The sequence below is a fragment of the Protopterus annectens genome, chromosome 10.part0 (genome assembly GCF_019279795.1).
Source record: "Protopterus annectens isolate FY-2018-M chromosome 10.part0, PAN1.0, whole genome shotgun sequence".
NCBI lineage: Eukaryota > Metazoa > Chordata > Ceratodontiformes > Protopteridae > Protopterus > Protopterus annectens.
Genome location: NC_056744.1, coordinates 272,250,856 through 272,270,266, shown reverse-complemented (window position 1 = coordinate 272,270,266; position 19,411 = coordinate 272,250,856).

The window sequence follows — 19,411 nt, the reverse complement described above, 5'->3', positions numbered from 1 at the left end:
GGAAGGTCCATAGCTGCCCATTTCTTTACCAGCAACAGCTGTGCATATGCAATAAATTTGGAGTGAAATTTGAAACCTTCCACCCCTGGGAGAGGGGTGGGGACAACAAAGTATGTTGTACTGCCAATTATAATTATCAGTTTACATGTCCAGCGGACATGTGTGCGAAATGGGCAGCTATGTATGGGGCATAATTTTTTTGTGGGTACAGATTGCCCTTTTTTTTTTTTTTTCAGAAGAGAGTGAAAAGTGAGGTAGAGGAATTAGGTATATTTGGGGATGTAGGTTAGGGAGGTGAACAGACAAGACAAACAAGATGCATACAGGGGTGGAGTATGACACATGGGGTGGATGAACACAATTGACGGGGATGGATGTTTGGAAATTGCAAACCCATGAGCCCACAGATGGTAACAGTGGGACTGAGATCCCCACCCATGGGCAGTCATCAATGAACCTTCACAGACCCGAGGGTTGCTGTGCTGGGGGCTGCGTAGGAGGGGCAGGCTCACCCATGAGTCGCTCCACTCTCGTCTTGAGCTGGCGTAGGGGATCAGTGACTAAACGCTGGATCTCCCTACGCACCACAACCTGGACCCCTTGGAGGGCGACAGGTGGCCCTTCTCCACCCACGCTTGCAGGGGGGATGAGCCCCATCCCCTGCAGCACTTCCACCCGAAGGTGGCACATTACCAATGGAGGAGGGTAGCCCGGGCTGGGCACCAGACCTGCTGGTGCCAGGTGCAATCACCAGCTGAGGAGGGACAGGTGGGTCCACTGTGACCGGCCTTCCCATACGTTCTGTGATTAGGTGTGTTTAATTACAACATAGACAACAGCATTCCAAGTTAGTTGTAACAGCATGCAGTAATATTCTGATTAACACAACACACCAGGGTTACAACAGTTGAACAGCAAGCATAACACATGCATATATTGAATGACAGTGGACATTCCAACAGCATGCAGGGATGATTGGTGGCAACAGATCACCAAGACTGTGGTGTTTTAACAGAGGACATGCATCAAAGTAAATGTAGATTTTTATAGAACAATAGGACATATGTCCAAACAAATGTTTTGAGATTAGACATACCCATTGAGGTGTGGAATTGCATTGTTTATGCACATGGAGTAGGGTGTAAAAAGAAAACTCCATTAACATCTTATTAGTACTTTTACTCTACACTACATTCCTATTGACTGCAGGTGTATATCTCCTACATGTATTATTACACTAGGCAACATGCATTAGATTGTGTAATGGGTTTGGCTAGTTCATTATATACCTGACCTATATCTGACATAGCAACTGTCCAGGATGCAGATGTTACTGCTACATAGTTGTATTTTATTTTTATATTTATGTATCTACATATCTGGATGTGTTCACGTGACATTTTCACTTAATTTTCTACAGAACCCTACATTTCATGTAGCACACTCACATTTCTGGGGAACACCTTGACAAGCTACTTGTGTGCCAGATTTACCTATGCATGACAGCCATTTAACAACTGTTGAGGACTGTTATATGCTTCACAGCTACTGGCACGTCCTTCATCCACTTTATATGGGATTGCACAACTGTGGGTTGACAGCACATAATACAACAGTACTATTTATTTAATGCAAGGGTACAACAACATTTCTAAGTAAGTGACACAGACACACTCCAAGTATTATACCTTTATTATTCACATTAAGCACTCTTTTCTACAGGCTCTCTCCTTTATTTGATATTACAGTGCATACGGAAGACCTATTCAGGACATATTATCCCTTTATTGATAGGTTACAACACTCTTTTTCAGGCTTGCTCACTTATTTTATATGACAGTACATGCAGAGATAGTATTCCAGACACATTTTACCTTTATTAATGGGTTACTACACTCTATTTCTGGCTCTCTGACTTATGTTATATAAGAGTACATGCAGAGAATTTATTCAGGGCATTTTATAGCTGTATTATTGGGCTACTACACTTTTTTCATGCTCTCTCACATATATTATATAACAATACATGCAGAATAATTACTAACCTGCCTGGTGGCACAGCCTTAGCAGCCTATCTGCATAGGCTTGCTGATTCGCAGCATGGACACCTGCAGCTGTGAAGTAAATGAAGGGATATTGAGACATACCTATCCATTATTTGGACTATATTAGCATGTCTTACATACTGCATTCCATGGCTACCTACTTAGTAGTGGGGCATCTTGCATATGATGGGCCTCCTGGATCCATTGGTTCAGTAGGTCCTGCTTCCATCTCTTCAGGTCTGCATGGTGGTGATGGACCTCCTCACCAGTCCAAGGGACGCCTGTGGCACTGGTGAGTTCATGAGCCAACTAGTTCCAAGCCTCTGCCTTATACTCTGTCCCTTGGAACTGGCCCTGCAGGAGTCGAGACTCATGACGATGGACTAGGAGCCAAACCATGTATTTTGACTCCTTGATGCCCCAGCGTTGTGCTCTAAAGTGAGTACCCTCTCCAGCACCAGACATTCTAACTGCAGATGGGAGCTACAATCAGTTATGGCAAGTATTCCCACCTACGGAGCTTAAATATGCTGCATTTCCTGCACTTTTCTGTGATTGGCCGTTTTTGAAAATTCTCGGCTGACTGCAGACCTGCTTAGCAATGGTTAATCTATAAGTATATATATGTTAACAGTGGATGTTGATCCTAAGCTGTTGTGGCTTAGTGGTTCAGTGCTTTGATTATGGTGCACAGTGTCCTGGGTTCGAACCATGTCATTGCTTTTTATTTTACTACTGTCCAGACAGGTTAGGGGGTGTGGCTGTGTTTAAGCAACTTTGCTCTACATTGCTCCACGTTGCCCGACTGTGCACTGCTTGGAATGGCGCGCACCTCCGAGCAAACCGATTGCGCTGGGTAAAGCGCTATTTAGCTATGGGCAACTACATTGCGCTGGATAAAGCGCTGCTTAACTACGGGCAACTACATTGTGCTGGGTAAATTGCTGCTTAACTACGGGCAACTATATTACGCTGGAAAAAGTGTTGCTTAACTGCGGGCAATTATATTGCACTGGGTAAAGCGTTGCTTAACTGTGGACAATTATATGTCGGGTTCTTTTATAAATATACATTTTGTTCACTGATACATAGGCCATTTCAATGCTTTTTAGTAAAAGTTTAATCATTTATGTTAGGAATTACTTCATATACTCATTTTGAACATAAAATAGGAAATGGGGTGGTGGGACTCGAACCATGAATGCCTCCTCTTTATGCAAATGCTCTACCACTATGCTATTACTATTCGGCATTGTTTGCATTAACATTCCTTATTATGCTCTTCCATGTCGAAATTGCTAACTGCAGCTAAGCAATGGGCACACCCGCGCACACACACACAAATACGGGCAGCTATATCAGGAATTAGAAAATAAAATAATGTTTTACTTTTTATAACCGTGCTGGGGGTTTACAATGTCAGGGAGTGTGGTGATGGGTACATGGACATTTGAGCGGACTCACTCTTGTGTGTTGACATTTTGCATTTCACACACTTGCAGGGGCGTGGACCTTTAGACTGCTCGGCAGTCGGACCAGCCCCCTGCTTTCCTGCACAGTCCGTGTTAGACTTGGGGTAGAGTCAGCGTGCCCTCATGAATATTCATGGCACGCTGACGTCATACCGTTCACCTGCAGCCTCCGAGTAAGACTTATTTAGTCTTACACAGAGGATTTGTGAATCCGGGGGTTATTCTTTCATCAAATTCCTTAACTTCTCTGCTTTTTCTTACACTCCTGATCAAACTAATTTACATGTATCTCTTTCACTTCACTTTTATTTTTGTAGACAATAGGTTCCTTGATATATTTTCTAATCTTTTAGATGAACTTCCTAAGATTTAATCTCAATTTCAGTATACATTAATATGTGAACACTTGCAGTCATGCAGTCTAGATATAACAAAAACAAATCTTTTAGATATTGTTCTACTATGATATATTCTATTACTGATTTTCATAGACTGGAAATGCAACTGTAAACACTCTCTTGTTTGGTTTATCCACTCAAAATACACAGATTATGTTTCTCAACAGTTTTTAATAATGCTTTGTCATTTTCAGACATGTAAATGCCTTGTGACTGTCAACCTTATTTGTCCTTGAACCACAGGTCCAACATAATGAAAATACCAACATAGACAATCCAACTAGCTTTATTGCTAAAAATATTGCAGAGAAAGTATGCAAAGTCAAAGTTAACTTGCAACAAACAATAAATGCAGAAAGCAAAGCTTTCAATAAATAATATGTATTGGCAGGAAGATAGAGCACACCTCTAAACCTGCCATTCTGTAATTAGCAGCATTAGAACATCACTTGCTAACAGCCACTTCCCAGCAATATCAGTGTAAATCAGCATGCAATCACATTAAAACTAATGTCAAAAGTCCAAAGTAATCTCAGAATAATCATTGGACCACATTAAAACTATACCTGGAAATTTCCGCTTAACCAACACAAGATCTTTTAAGATCCATGACAAAAGCCTGTGCTTGGATACAACTCCCAGGCTGTTACCTCCTAAATGTATAACCAAAATCCATTGAAATTCTTCAGAGTGCCTGCACCTTATCCTAAATACTCACAGATTAACTCTAGCTCAGTCCTGTGCGCCTTTGCTAATAAATGTCCCACACTGTTCATTCAAGACCCAAAAATAATCTCCCGGGCCTCACAGCTGTTTGCTTTGTGGCCCAGTATACAAACTAATGACCCATAATACCAACTGTTTTCCGGCCTGTAATTTGTCTAGGCTTCCAACAGCATTCCCATACTTCCCATGAAAATCTAATACAGGATTGAATTGCATTAGATGCCCATCTTCCACCTCTATTTATTACCTCTGTAGACTTACATTCCCATGCTAAGTCAGACACCCTACCTAGCCTAAACAATTGAGGAAATGTATCTTCTCATCAGTTCTATGGCAGCCTATGGCCCTGTAGGCATGTTGACAGACTGCTGATCTATAATAGTCCTACCATCCTGCTAAGAAAATGCAGAGTCTGTTTACTCATCTGGCACTAGTTTTCTCCAAGAAATCACCGATATCACTGAATACTGCAGTTCATTCATGTCCCTAAGAAGCACCACTTGTTGGATCAACTTAGTCAAATCATGACTCCAGTCTCATTGATAAATACATCCCTCCATCTAAGGTTACCCAACAATTTACTAACATGAAAAGCACCCATGTACATAAAAAACAGAGTGAAAACTACAATTCACACCTATCATGACTAACATCTATGTCATGCAAGTCTTTCGACAATACCGCCACAGCGAATGTTTCCCTAAAGGAAGCCCAACATCAGTCAAAAGTCATCAAACTCTCTATCTGTCTCACAGCCTTTTACAATTACTATATCAGTGTTTAGGAAAATCACTGATACCCCAAAAATCGAGCTGCAGCACTTAATGCTGCCAAATGCACCCTAATGGTTCTCACTGTCCCCTCCATTTCAAAGAGGAAAAAAACAAACAAAAAAAAAATACCAAGCCAGTAAATGGATTCTGTTCTAAAGTAGGCAAACTATCTGCAAATGTCATAAATGCAGCCAATGGTGATCTATAAGCTTTGCTAGTCAATTCAATTGTTTGAATGAAAAAAAGGTTACCATCAGGATGTAGGCACACAACATTAGGAGGATATATTTCCATAAGAACAAGGTAATCTTGCTTGCACTTATTCTCAGGGTGATGTACGCACTCATTTTATGCGACTACTTCATTCTCATTGCCACTAGCCAAAAGTCATCTAGTGAAACATTACACTCTGACTGGAACTGCATCTCCGCCAAATGCAATGCAGAAATGCACTACATTTCGCAAACATAGTGCAAGCCACCGCACAGCCTATTAACGTAGTCTTGTAGTCTTGTCGAAACAACATTTACTAAGCAGGTGCATACCCAGCAAAGACCAGTCTTGTTTCCAAATGGGGAAGCAAGTGAAAGGCTAGCTCAGTGTTGAACTTTGATTACCATGTGTCAGACAAACCCTACACTGCATCACCCACAGAGTCATATTGTACCTCAAATTCCAACTTTTCAATGAAGTCATTGACTGGACTGCTTTCTGAAAAAGAGACAGAGGATGAGTATGGCAAAACTCACATAGCCTCTTTTTCAGAACGAATCAATCACAATGGAGAGATCCTAAATGAATCAAAAAGAAGAACTTTTAAAGGTCCCAGAAATCTACCAGTCTGCACCTATATGTCAAACAACACTTGAGCTACACCCTGTTTACCCATAGCTAGCATCAGATCGGTACACACCTGACTACATGTTCCCACCCCAGCCTCAAAAAAAAAAAAAATAGTTTAAAGCCCTGCAGAAACTCCAAGACAACTCCCTTGCCTGGGACCTCATTCAAAGGTTATCTCAAGGTTTCACTGCTGAGGCTGACCATTTGGCAACTCCACTAAAGGGCAACATGCTTCTAGCTACCTGAATAATGCTACAGTGCTCTTGCCTATCCCAGCATGGCCTGCTATTGCCTCCATGGCCCTCAGCTTTAATCCTAGCTTGCCTACCTACCCTATCCAACATTGCCCCAACCTCAGCAACTTTACCTTTGCTGTTGCCTTTATTTTTCTGATGCACTGGGGATACCATAGCTAGATATTTCTCACTTTTTCTCATCATCAAAAAATAAATTAAGAAGAGTGATCTTTGCTGAGGACACTTATCTAGAAAAACTGTCATTTAGAGAACAAACCCTAAGATCCAGTTGTCCTAGGTCCTGGCCATAAATATACCTGTGGTCTTTTACCAAAAGCCACCAGAGTAGCTGTCAAGTACTTCAGACCCAGGATTTTGTGTGTCACAATCTTCTGTGCAGTGCTAGTGTCCATAAGGTCAAAAACGTCAACAAATAAAAACTTCAACACATTCTCCCTTCCAGATCTTCTCTTTCAAAGCTAGAGGGATATGTGGCATAATAAAAATGTCCATACTTCTAGTCAAACAATTCTGGCCTCTTGCAAACCCCTGATAATCAATTCATGACCAGTGTACCCTACCTGTAGAAATCCTGACAATGGTTTGCCTGCAACTAACTGTGACCTGCTGTTCCAGTGCTTCACAATTAAATTGTTGCCTGGAATAGGTTGTGGCTTTACCATCGTACCAACATCTGCACCACTATCCTCCCTCCTACTTCTCTTTCTTTTTTTATTTTCTGGGGGTCTCAGTAAGTGGACACTCCTGTTCCTTTCCTCTTTTGTCTTCGGTCACCAATGCATCTGTGTGAACATATCCTCTGCTTGTAGTTGATCTACTGCCTGCTGTAAGTATTCCTCTGTTTTCTTGCCACTTATATATTATTTTATATACATACAAGCACACACACACACACACACACACACACACACACACACACACACACACACACATATATATATATATATATATATATGTGCGTGTATATTTATCTCTAAATGTATCCATGTAAACATATTCCCCCAGAAGCTGATACCATGTCCCAACACCCCGTTCTCCATCCTTCACCCCAGAATCAGGGACAAATCCAGTATTAATCAGCCAGATTCTAGGAGTCATATGACCATCAGTATTATCAGTCTACATAGTTACCAGAATTAAAGTAAATGAAATCACCTACCTTGGCTGATGTATGCACCTTTAACTAATGTCACTATAAAGAGTAATGCCCCACTTTCTTTACCAATGGGATGGATAAGGGGGGCATAAAAGCTCTGAGCCAACATCTGGGATGTCCCTAAATGTCTGTGACAATTGAGAGTTGTTCTGGAAACCACACCCCTTGCTGGTAAGTATCTGATGACCGCCTTCCCCAGTGCAAGATTGATGCCAAAGCGGCATGTATTCCCCTCTCTCATGGTGTAATAATTCTGTATAACATTAAAGTAATGATGGGAACAAAGACAGTTTCAGAAACTGATTCCACCTACTCTTAACTTAGTCATTGACAGTATAACAGGATTTGCATTGGCGTACCTCCTGAAGGATACAATCTGTCACTCTCATGTCTACCCAGATATTAATGGGCTGCCCTTAATACTAATCCTCAAAAGAGTTTCCAGAGATCATGACCTTTATGAAAAATAGTTCAGAATATGAAACAACATTTGAACATTCCCAATTCCAGACACTTGAGAGTTAAGGTAACAAGTACTTCACCTGCCTATTCCTCTTTCAAGATCCTAATGCCTTGTTAAAGCCTGCAAATCACCTGATTATCCTTATGTTTCTCCTGTTTGCTTTTTTTTCTTGAATTTTTGCCAAAGTCTGATCAGGTTAACCTTCCTGATAAGATCCAAGCTTGCAAAGCCTAGCATCAATATGCATCTCACAAACACCCCTACTCTCCATTCACCCTGACTGATTTTCTTCATTTTTTTTATCATAACAAACTTCCCTCAAGGAAGTGCCTACTCTTGTCATCACTGGGCTCACCCAGCTCATCTAACCTTCTACTCTTCTTGATTAGGTTCTATTTCTCTATCTCTCTCTTTATTTTTCTTTTTTTATTTTGAAATGTCACTGAAGCAGCTCATTTTCCAGCCAACCAGCCTATAAAATCCTCACACGCATCATTTCCCATGAATCACTGCTGCTGACATTGCCTATGTTACCCCATACCTGTGTTGAATAGGCTTGCTAACAGCCCAGTCAAGGCTGACCATATGGCAGCAACCAGCCAACCCTCCAGATTGTTCAGAAACTACCGCAAGCAGGAAAACAGCCTCAGGAGAATCCAAGAAACTCTCAAACATCAGGATGATGACCACATGGCTGCACACCCATCCTCCTAGACCAACAATAATGATAGGCAACTGATAATGAGGGGACCCAGCAGGGAAGCAACAGGACCCAAGATAGACACAAACTACAAATAGAATGGATGAAAAAACAAGACAATGGCTACCTAATTCTTGACCAAACAAATGATCAAGAACAGCCCAGGGAAAGGATGTATAGCTCTATAGTGCCAGAAGATTCCAACTAATACTATCCAATACTGCATCCTCCCATCCTGACTCAACCATGGGTCTACCAATGCCTCAGTGCAACATCAAGACACTACCAGGTAGTTGAGAGGGGACTGTGTATGAGGAAGGAAGCCCCTACAAACAAACCTTAAGGCTACCACTGGTGTATTGAAGAAAACCAGGTAAGGCTGCAACTTCATAAGGGAGCAAATTTTCAGCTGGCACACCCACTATTTTATTGAGAGAAATAGCTATAACTCTCCATCATCTTTTTCACTTAGTGAATGATTTTGCTGATTCAAAGGCTTTCTATACTTTATTTTTTTTCTTGATTAACAAAGTTATTGACACCACAATTGCTGCATCTAATTATACCTTAAAAATACTATATGTGGTAAAATTATAAACAATGTTGTTGTGATCATTGGGTTTATGACTACAAATTTATTAAACGTCTCCACTTGCAATTACAATAAAAATATAAACATGCATTAACAATGAGGAATTAAGACAGACAGAATAAATAAGTAAATAGTAACCTCATAACAAGAGTGTTTCTTTGTTCTTATATAAGTTACGACTGGACTCCTATCTGGGTGTATATTATAACATCGAAATCTAACAACTTTGAATGTTATAATATCAAACCCAACAGAGCGAAAGCTGGAAATAGTGAAGCTGCAGAACACTGAATACTTTCCTAGGGAAAGTATTCTGTGGGCCGTTTCTGCAGCTTCACTATTTCCTCAACTGTGGAGCGAAGATTACGGACCGGGTTAAGGTAAGTGTGCGAACAAAGGTGAGTGTGCGATTGGGCATGGGTTAGGTGAGTTAGGGTTAGGAAGCGGGTCAGGTAAGTGTGCAATTGTGTGGAAGTGAGGGTTAGGGAGTGGGTGAGGTGAGTGTGCGATAGTGACAGACCTTAGGGTTAGGGTTGGGTTAAGGTAATGGGATAGCTAGTGGTGTATGTATGGTTTAGTGTAGGGTTTTATGAAGTGTGCGTGTGCGTGTGCGCGCGTGCGCGCGTGTGTGTGTGTGTGTGTGTGTGTGTGTGTGTGTGTGGATTATTTATTTTGGTGTGCTCGTGTTGTGTGTATGTTTGTCAGAACAGCAAATTTTTTGACTGTTCTGTATTCTGGTGTTTCGCTATACTGGGGTCGATATTATAACATTCGAAGTTATAAGACTTCGATGTTATGATATAGAACCCCTCCTATCCTTCCCAGTGCAGGAGCCCTTTATTTCCTGCACATTGATGAATATCATCTCACCCTTCCATAGACAGGACCCTTCCACCCTGGCTGCTCTAGATCAGCAATCCAATTTTGGAGTAATTAAAGATCATGTTTAAAAGTGCAAACTTAGAAACAAAGAGATAGAGCCTGGTCACTATATCATACAACCAAAGACAAAAGTGATTTCACCCTATATAAGCAACTTAGAAACCAAGCTAAGAAAAAACTTATCAGCGGTAATAAAAAAAAAAAAAAAAAAAAAAAAAAAAAACCTACTTCCTAACCTGCCGACAAAAGCACCAGCACAACCCACAAAAGTTCTGGAAAAAATGAATTCATCTCCTTAACCCTGGTAAAACCTCCACCCCTGCTCCCTACACTTTTAATACCTCTGACCCTTTAGCCTCACAGATCAACTCTCACTTCATCAATTCTATCACCTCACTCCTAGATAGCAAAGAAAACCTACCACTCACAGCCCCCTCCCCTACCACTGAAAATACTAACTCTTTCTCTTTTACACCATTCAAACTACTTACATAAAAAAATCCTAATTAAATTAAAACCCTGCTGTCTGGCTGCTGACCATCTACCCAATGAATTTCTAAATCTAGCTGCTCCATTTCTCTCCTACCCCACATCCATACTAATAAAACACTCTATCTCAGAGCAGTATGTGCCCAACCTATGGAAAACATCTCACATCATACCCTCCACAAGGGCAGCACCTCTAGAGATATTGCAAACCATCAGCCCATTGGCATCCTCTTTCCCATAGCTAAAAATTCTAGAAAAATGTGTACACCATCAACTCATAAATTACCTCACTTCTAGCAACCGACTATACAGCTCTCAGCATGGCTTCAGACCTAAACATAGTAAAAATACAGCTCTAAAATCCAATACAGTTACTATTCATCACCTCAAAATGAAGGACAGCTAGTCTCAGCTATTTTCCTGGAAATGTCAAAAGCTGTTAACACTGTATCCCACTGACTGCTACTCAACAGTCTTGCTACTTATAAACAGAAAACATCATCCCTATCATGTTTCCACAGTTATCCGTCTAACTGACAACAAGGCTACAAACTGGAAGAACAATCTCTTTCCGCAGCTACCAGTCACCACTGGGGTACCCCAAGGATCCATACTCAGCCCACTCCTCTTTGTCATATTTACCAACAACCAAAACTCCACCACCCTACTTGCCACTATCATCCAATATGCAGATAATTTCTCTCTTATCTGGTCAGCCCACCCCCCCCAAAAACTTCAAGACGAAATGCAAAAATCTTTCCAGGACATAGAAAATTTCCTCACCAAACATCAACTCATCCTTAACCCAAATAAGACCAAGTTAATGACCTTCACAAACAAGTCATCCAAGCTCGGCTCACTACTTCTCTCCATACACTCCTTTAATGGTGCAACAACTGAACCTACAATCCAGACCAAGCTGCTTAAAAGTTACTATAGATGATAGACTAAAATTTGCAAGAAGAAAAAAACGCTCCTCCAAAGCCGCAAAATGGCATTTTAATAAAGAAATGATGTTTCTGTAACACTGGAGATGAAAGGCTCACATTTGTTTATTAAAATACCATTTTGTGGCTTTGGAGCAGTGTTTTTTCTTCTTTCAGTGTCACTGTTCGCTGTTGGGCTTGGTTACTTGGAAGACTAAAATTTGATAAACACATCTCACTAACAATCAAAAAAGTCCACTCCAAATTTGGACCTCTCTATAGGGTTAAACCATACCTTATTCACCAAGCAAGACTACTCACTGCAAGATCTCACTATCTACCCTCCTCTACTGCTCACAGATCTTCATCAATCTATGCAAGGCTGACCTTAATAACCACTAATCCTGCTATAACAAAATAGCATAGTTCATTGCCAATCAGTCCCATAAAACTCATCACTGCTCAGTTCTTCAACAACTCATCTGGCTGGTACTTCCCATCCTGTTAACACTAAACCAACTTAACTTTGTCCACAAAGTCATAAACAACCACAGTAAGTAGCTCCCTTAGGTCTTCCAACAGACATATGCTCAAAGTTACCCAGTCTCACAACTATTATGGCAATTCCCTCTACCCCTATAAAAGAGCTAAGGACTGGAATGAACTTCCTCAGCATATCCAAAAAAATCCCAACTTGTCCTCATTTAAAAAACCCTAAAAGAATATCTTAAGATTAACTGGCTCTATTCCTGTACTACTCCTGGCTAGTTTCTTTTCCTATTACTTCACAACTCCCTTTTCATGTATCTTTTAGCAGCTAACGCTTATTACCTATTTGTCACTTCTAAAACACTTGCTTATTTCTCTGACAAATTTTTTGCCTGTTGGATTTTGTATATCTCTGTATTACAATATACTCCTACATGACTTATTGTTTCTCATGAAACCTTGTTTAATTTAATTCTTGTTAATTTTTGCTAATATTTGTGTTCATGACCACTAGTATCCTTATGTGAATATGTTAAATGCATTTTTGATAAAATTTGTTCATAAAGACTTGACCTTTTAACTAATTATTATTGTACTGGAGCTTGTCTCCCCAGGTCTCCACTGAAAATGGGTTTCTAGCCCAGTCAGACACTACCCAGTTAACAAATGTAAATAAATAACAAAATAAATAAATAAATAAAACTTGATTTTCTTTTTAATCAAGAAAGTGTTTGCATGCATCATTATGCTTGTGAGCGCTTTTTTGAGAGGTGTGTTTTGAAGCTTTTAACAAATTATTAAGTTTTAAATATTGCTTCAAAATGTGGAAGATTTAAGCTGTGTTTATGGCATTAATATTCAAGGGAGGGTAGGGTGTGGTTATGTCACTCTTGGTTCCAGCTCTAAAGTTTCTAGATTAGTGTAGGTAAGTAACTGCAAATTACTGATGTAGTTGCCAAATTAACATTTAGGCAGAAAACAATATCAATGCCACAAACAAGGCTTGCTACATTTATCCTTCCATGCTCGGCGGCTATATTTAAAAAAATTTTTTTTTTTTTTACGTTATGCCTGCTGCCTGGGCATGAAATGACCTTTGTCTTTTGCATAAAAAAGTGTTTACATGCAACATTCAAGCAAACACTTTTTTTATACAAAAGCAAAGGTTATTTTGCACCTTTAGACATGAACTTTAATCCTCTCTAGTTATTAAATAAGTGTGCACCCACACCGCATGCACATATTTTACAAATATCGGAAACTTAAAATATCAATCTTCTGGTCATCCTGGAGAAAATTTCTTTTAAAAACTGACTTACTTACTTTAAAGAGACATACCCTGTGATTCATGAAGCTCGGCGCAAGGCCAGTGTAAGACTTGCGCCGGCAGTGCAGTGTATAATCGGCGTAGCAGCGCCACATGCATAGTAATGAGTGCGCGCCACAACCACAGACACGTGCAGAGGGCACGTGCGCGAGCCCAAGTAGGATGCGCCCATAGGCGTGGCCAAGCCGGCAGGCGATGAGCACCCTAAAGTGCTGACTGTCACAGGCCGCCTGCAATAGTAACCGCACCAGCCAGGGTCCGTGGATAATGAAACGTACGCAGAGTATGCAACGTAGTACCCGTTCACACAAAACGGAGAACCAAACATTAACCCATGAAGTCCAAATTGTACCTGTCCAAGGAACAAAGGATACGCATAATACCGTGCCCGTCACGCAATGCACTGTCAGTGGGCATACCCAGTGAAGGTGTACCGCAGCATGTCAGCGCGCCGCACCTACACACAAGTAGCCACATGGGCATGGTCACCAGCAGTAGTGAGAGTACACAGCCGGGCAGCCGTGTCGATATAACAACCAGAAGGAAACCAGATACCCTAAACACAGACAAACATGTGCATAGCAACATGTACTACACCCAGCAACGTGCCCATCGCATACACATGGGACGGCGTATGTCTAAGCGTAATATCCAGAAGCAGAACCCATGCATGCAAATGTAATACACAACAGCCCCGTCATAGCACGTAACCCGCACCCATGTATGACCGTGCACCCAACCCAGCTAGCAGCCTTGCGCAGCTGCACACCTACACACAATGGGTATACCTGAAATGTAGTAAGAAGTATTGTCCTAGGCAGTGCCACGTGGGCAAATATGTACCTCACATGTCAACATCCCACCTCAGGTACTGATATCCAAATGGCTGCATGTGAATGTGTCAGCAGAATGTGTACATCCCACATGTGGTATGGACCTGTCGAAACCCCATAGGCGTGCACACGCCACGGTGCCCATAACTGTACACATCTGGACAAGGCAGTATGTTCAGCCACCGTACTGATGATTAGCTATGCAGACATGTCAAACACAACACATATGGCGGAACATCTGCCCACGAAGCAGGATGCCCCAACAGGGTGCCACATGCACAGAAGGTGAAGGTGGGACATCACACGTTGAGAATAGCGTTGCCGGATGGCCAAACACCCACGGCCAACGCAAAGGATGGAATAATATGTATATGCCTGGATGAATGGGTATGTCATAGCATGGGAATAGGCCAAGCTATCCAACATAATAGCCATGCGTACCAGGTACAAACTGCCAGTAACACGCAGTAGTAATGCAGGAAGGCATACATGACTTTGGGAATAGCACAGGACATATGGCACGTGCCAAGTGTTGACGCATGACACAAATGTCCAGGATGGGGCTCCCTGCAAAGAGGAACATGTGCCAACCCCACCCCCACAGATGTACCGGCAGTGGAAACACATCCCAAACACACACCAACACTACCGTCCATCCCACGATAGCAACGGAGGCTGGTCAAAGACCACCATGACGCGTGCACAAACAGGGACACGTGTAACCATTGCCCTAACAATCCCCCACAGGCCAACGAATAATAGTATGGACATATGCATGTAATGCTGTGAAGGATGTGTGGTAGTCCTCAGTATCACAGAGGTAGGTACACAGATACACTGTAATCAACCGTGACATATGTGCACTGTACACAGCATACCTGCAGGTAATACATAGTTCAATCATGTGCCACAGAAATATACACATACGAATGAGGATAGGGGATAGACAAGTGTGAATGGGACAAAATATGAACATAGGTTCATAGGTCCATAGGTACATAGTAGGCTATCTGCCCAAGGGCAGCTATAACCCTAGCCCATAGTTATGTTGCCTTTGCCAACCCTCCAGTCTGAAGATAACAATGCCTATTATATTGCTGTACCTCTGTCAAGCAGTGACAATGAAGTAATCCCTGGGGTATATCTGCAATCTCCCATCCATTGGTCAAGATCCCCCTTGAATAAGGCCAGCGAGGTGCTCTGCCTCACATGTACTGGGATGTTGTTCCACAGCATAGTGAGTGTCTGGGTGATGAATCTGTCCCTCCAACACATTCTATTAATGACCGTGTCAAGGTTCAAGTCGCCTGCCCCTGTGGTTATGAGGGATGTAGATCCATTAGGTGAAGCATAGTCATCAAATATGGGTTGATATGGCCTTGTATGTCAGGCACGGGTCACCACTGAGCAAGTGGTATGTGACTGAATGGAGCAGGAGTCCTTTCAGTCGGGCAGCATAACACAAATTCCTGAGACCCTGCATCCGTTTGACGATGAACCTATGGGGCCTTCCCAGCTGCTGCAGGTGTCGGGTCAGATACCTTCCGAACGGGGCAATGTACTCAATCATAGATCTAATGAGTGATGAGTACAAGGAGACGATGACCTCCCCTGATCTAGATGTGAATCCCTGCACGATCAGGTGGGCAATGTAGAAGGTCTACCTAACTACGTTAGCAACGTGTGTGTCGAACGAATGGTGACTGACAACCTGGGTCCCCAGATCCTGGTAACTCCCTCTGTGCTCAGTGGATTGCCACCTATATGGCAGCTAGGGTAACCTTGTTCTTCCCGAAGGGTATGACTATGCATTTCCCGGCATTTAGCTGTAGGCCATGTCCCTGGCACCAGATATCCATATCTGTGAGGCCCTTCTGAAGGATATCTGTGTCAGATGTCCATCCCACTATGGCACCCAGTTCGCAGTCATCTGCAAACATTGTCAGCCATAACCCCCCTGTGTTTGCTTGTACTTTGGAAATGTAGATGCAGAAAAAGAGTGGACCCAGGACTGAGCCCTGTGGGACACCGCCTGTGACCAGCTGTGAGTCTGACATGGTGCCAGCAACTATGACCGTGTGGGTTCTGTCATCTAGCCAGTTTGCAACCCATCCTGCGATGTACGGGTTCACATCCAAGCCGATGGGTTTATCAATGATACCTGAGGGGGGTATTGAGTTGAAGGCCTTTGCCAGGTCGAGGTAGGCTGTATGGACTGCCTGACCCTCATCAATGGCCTCGGTGACTGTTCCTAAAACGTCAACCAAGTTTTAAACGCATGATCTGCCTTTGACCAAGCCAAACTGGGTTGGATGCAAAGTATGCAAGTCCCCTATGTCTTCATCTATGAGTTCCATTATGATACTTCCCCATGGCTTTGCAGATAAGGCTTGTCAAGCTAATGGGACGGTAATTACCAGGGTCAGTGGAGGCACTGCCCCTGTGAAGTGGGACTACAGTCGCCGTGCGCCACAACTTGGGTACGTTACCTGAGGTGAGGCTAAGATTAAACAGCTGTCCTAACTGTGGGTCTAATTCCTCAATGAGTTCATGGAGTACACAGCCGGGACACCATCTGGTCCCATGGATGCTGTGTTCACTGCCTTGGAGAGAGCATGTCCCACCTGTGCGTTACAGAAGTTTCGGGGGCCACAATCCTCTGGTACAGATATCTCTCCATGTGGGGGGGAGGGGGGATGTTTGCACCGAACCTGTCAGCCAGTATGTTGGCAATGTGTGTAGGTTCAGTAAACTTCACATCATTCTGAACCCAGTCCGAGCATATCTGGGAGTGTCCTCCCAGGTGTCCAACATAGCTAAAGAAGGCCGTATGATTGTCTGTCGAGTCCTTGGTGATATATCTGTCAGATTTGCCCTGGATGATGTCATGAGAGCTTGTAGTTCTTCACATATAATGAGCAAGGGTGTCATACCTTACAAGGATTCTGCTCTGTCTTGTAGTAGCTACCTCCTTTCATTGTAGAGCTTGTGTATGGCTGGGGTACACCAGACTGGATGCTTGGCATTGGTACAAAGACTCACAGTTGTGTAAGGGATTGCCTGATCCATGCAGTCCTGTAGGTGCTGGTAGAAGGCATATGTAAGTGATTCAGTGGCTTGAGTAATGTTTAACACTGGCTCAGGGGCCTTAAAGGAGACCACACTAGTGTTTAGAAGTGTGAAGTTGGCTTTTGAGAAAGCCATATGTATGGTAACAGGCACCACCCACAGCATTGTATGCCAATAGCAGAAGCTATTGTATGTTGTCCAAACACACGTGTCCGTACACATGGAACATCATAGCAATAAACCACGCCTGGATGTGGGTAATGCTAGACATACCCACGGCAGACGTGGTGCGTTCCTGAGCCCGACGCTCGAGGAACCACACACATAGCCGGCCTTAGGTATAGGCCAAGTAGGCAGCTGCCTAGGGTGACGCTCTGCTAGGGGCACCTTACCAGCCTTTATTCGGTGTAGGTAGACCAGGATGGGGGTAGCGGGTGATGTGGTGGGGGCACCATGGAGTCCTTCTGCCTAGGGCACCACCTGACCCAAGGCCACACCTACAGTACCCACACCCAGACGCGGGTCATTGCTAGAATGCTATATCATCTATGGAAAGAAACCATATATTCCCAGACATAATGGCACAGCATAATGCCTGTCCGCCGCCCAAAGCAGACATACGGCACCCGCGGCGGTGCGGACGTACTGTGCGAGATGTCCGTAACCAATGTCGACACTGTCACGCTATGTGAAATAATGTCAACATAGCGATTCAATACTAAACAGCGACGGAGAGCCCAATGTCCCCGTTGCTGAGCTGTACAACCTATTCCGCCATGTTAAATGTGTGTAGCAGAGCAGGACTGCCCCAAACTAAGCAACGGACATGTCCGTGGCTCGGTGGAAGCCGTCACGCAATGTTAAACCCATGTAATATAGCGATACAGGTTATAAATACTGAAGTTTAGTAATGGAAATAGGTCCGTTCGACCAGACCATGTGCAATTACTATAACAAGATCTACAACGGGCACGCCGGGCAATCAGCGCACACGGTTAGGAATAATGGGGGGGGGTATGGCATCATAGACACGGACAAACCGTGCCCATGTGACTCGTCTGACATTCATACACGGTCAAGGCAGTTCCGTACACTAGGCAGACAAGACCAAACCCAAAGCACCACAGGAACACCCTGACAATCGAAGGCCCGTATGCGTAGGGGATATAAGCCCCTGTGATCTGAATGTCCCTGCGGTCACGACATATGCATCCTGGGCCATGAGCGGGAGGGAATGAGGAATGTTTAACATGTAGTACAGCACCTTTCCCAGCAGGAGAATGGATGCCTGTGACGTACGTGAGTGCGGGGGGGGTGGGGCGGGGGGATATGTAAATTTAGCTAAGTACCATGGGCATGCATGTTAATGAGACCAAACAGCTAACGTGTAGTGGTCACAGTAACCGGCAAAAGTGAATGCAGTCCCGTTTGAATTACGACTATAGAACATATAAATGTGCACGTGTACGTAATGCGTCCATGCCGCAAAGACTGTTACATGTGTAAAGGTGAAAGTGCGTTTCACACACGTCCGTCAACCGGATCAGAGATATGTTACTGGAACAGTCACAACTAACACAGGCCACGTAACCACACAGACCCAGTAAACATATATAACCAGAATACGGATATGCATGTGCGCCTGCGCGTAACCCACAATTTGGAAATGCAAGTGCGCATGTGTGTGTGTGATCCGCTCACAGCAGGGAATGTTAAGGCCGTGTCCTCCACGTCAATCATACATGTCTCAAAACTGTCAGCCCCTGAAAGTATGGAATCGGGCAGTGCCATGTAATGTACCATTAGAAGTAGTGAGAAACACACGCTATGTGATAAGACAAACATAGAATGTGGATAGAATAACGTGTGCATTAGTAGTATGGATAGACGACGGTTATGCATCTGTAACTCGACCCACTTGTCAGAAGGTGCACCCGTACGAAAAGTGTTCAGTGGGCTCACACTTGTTGA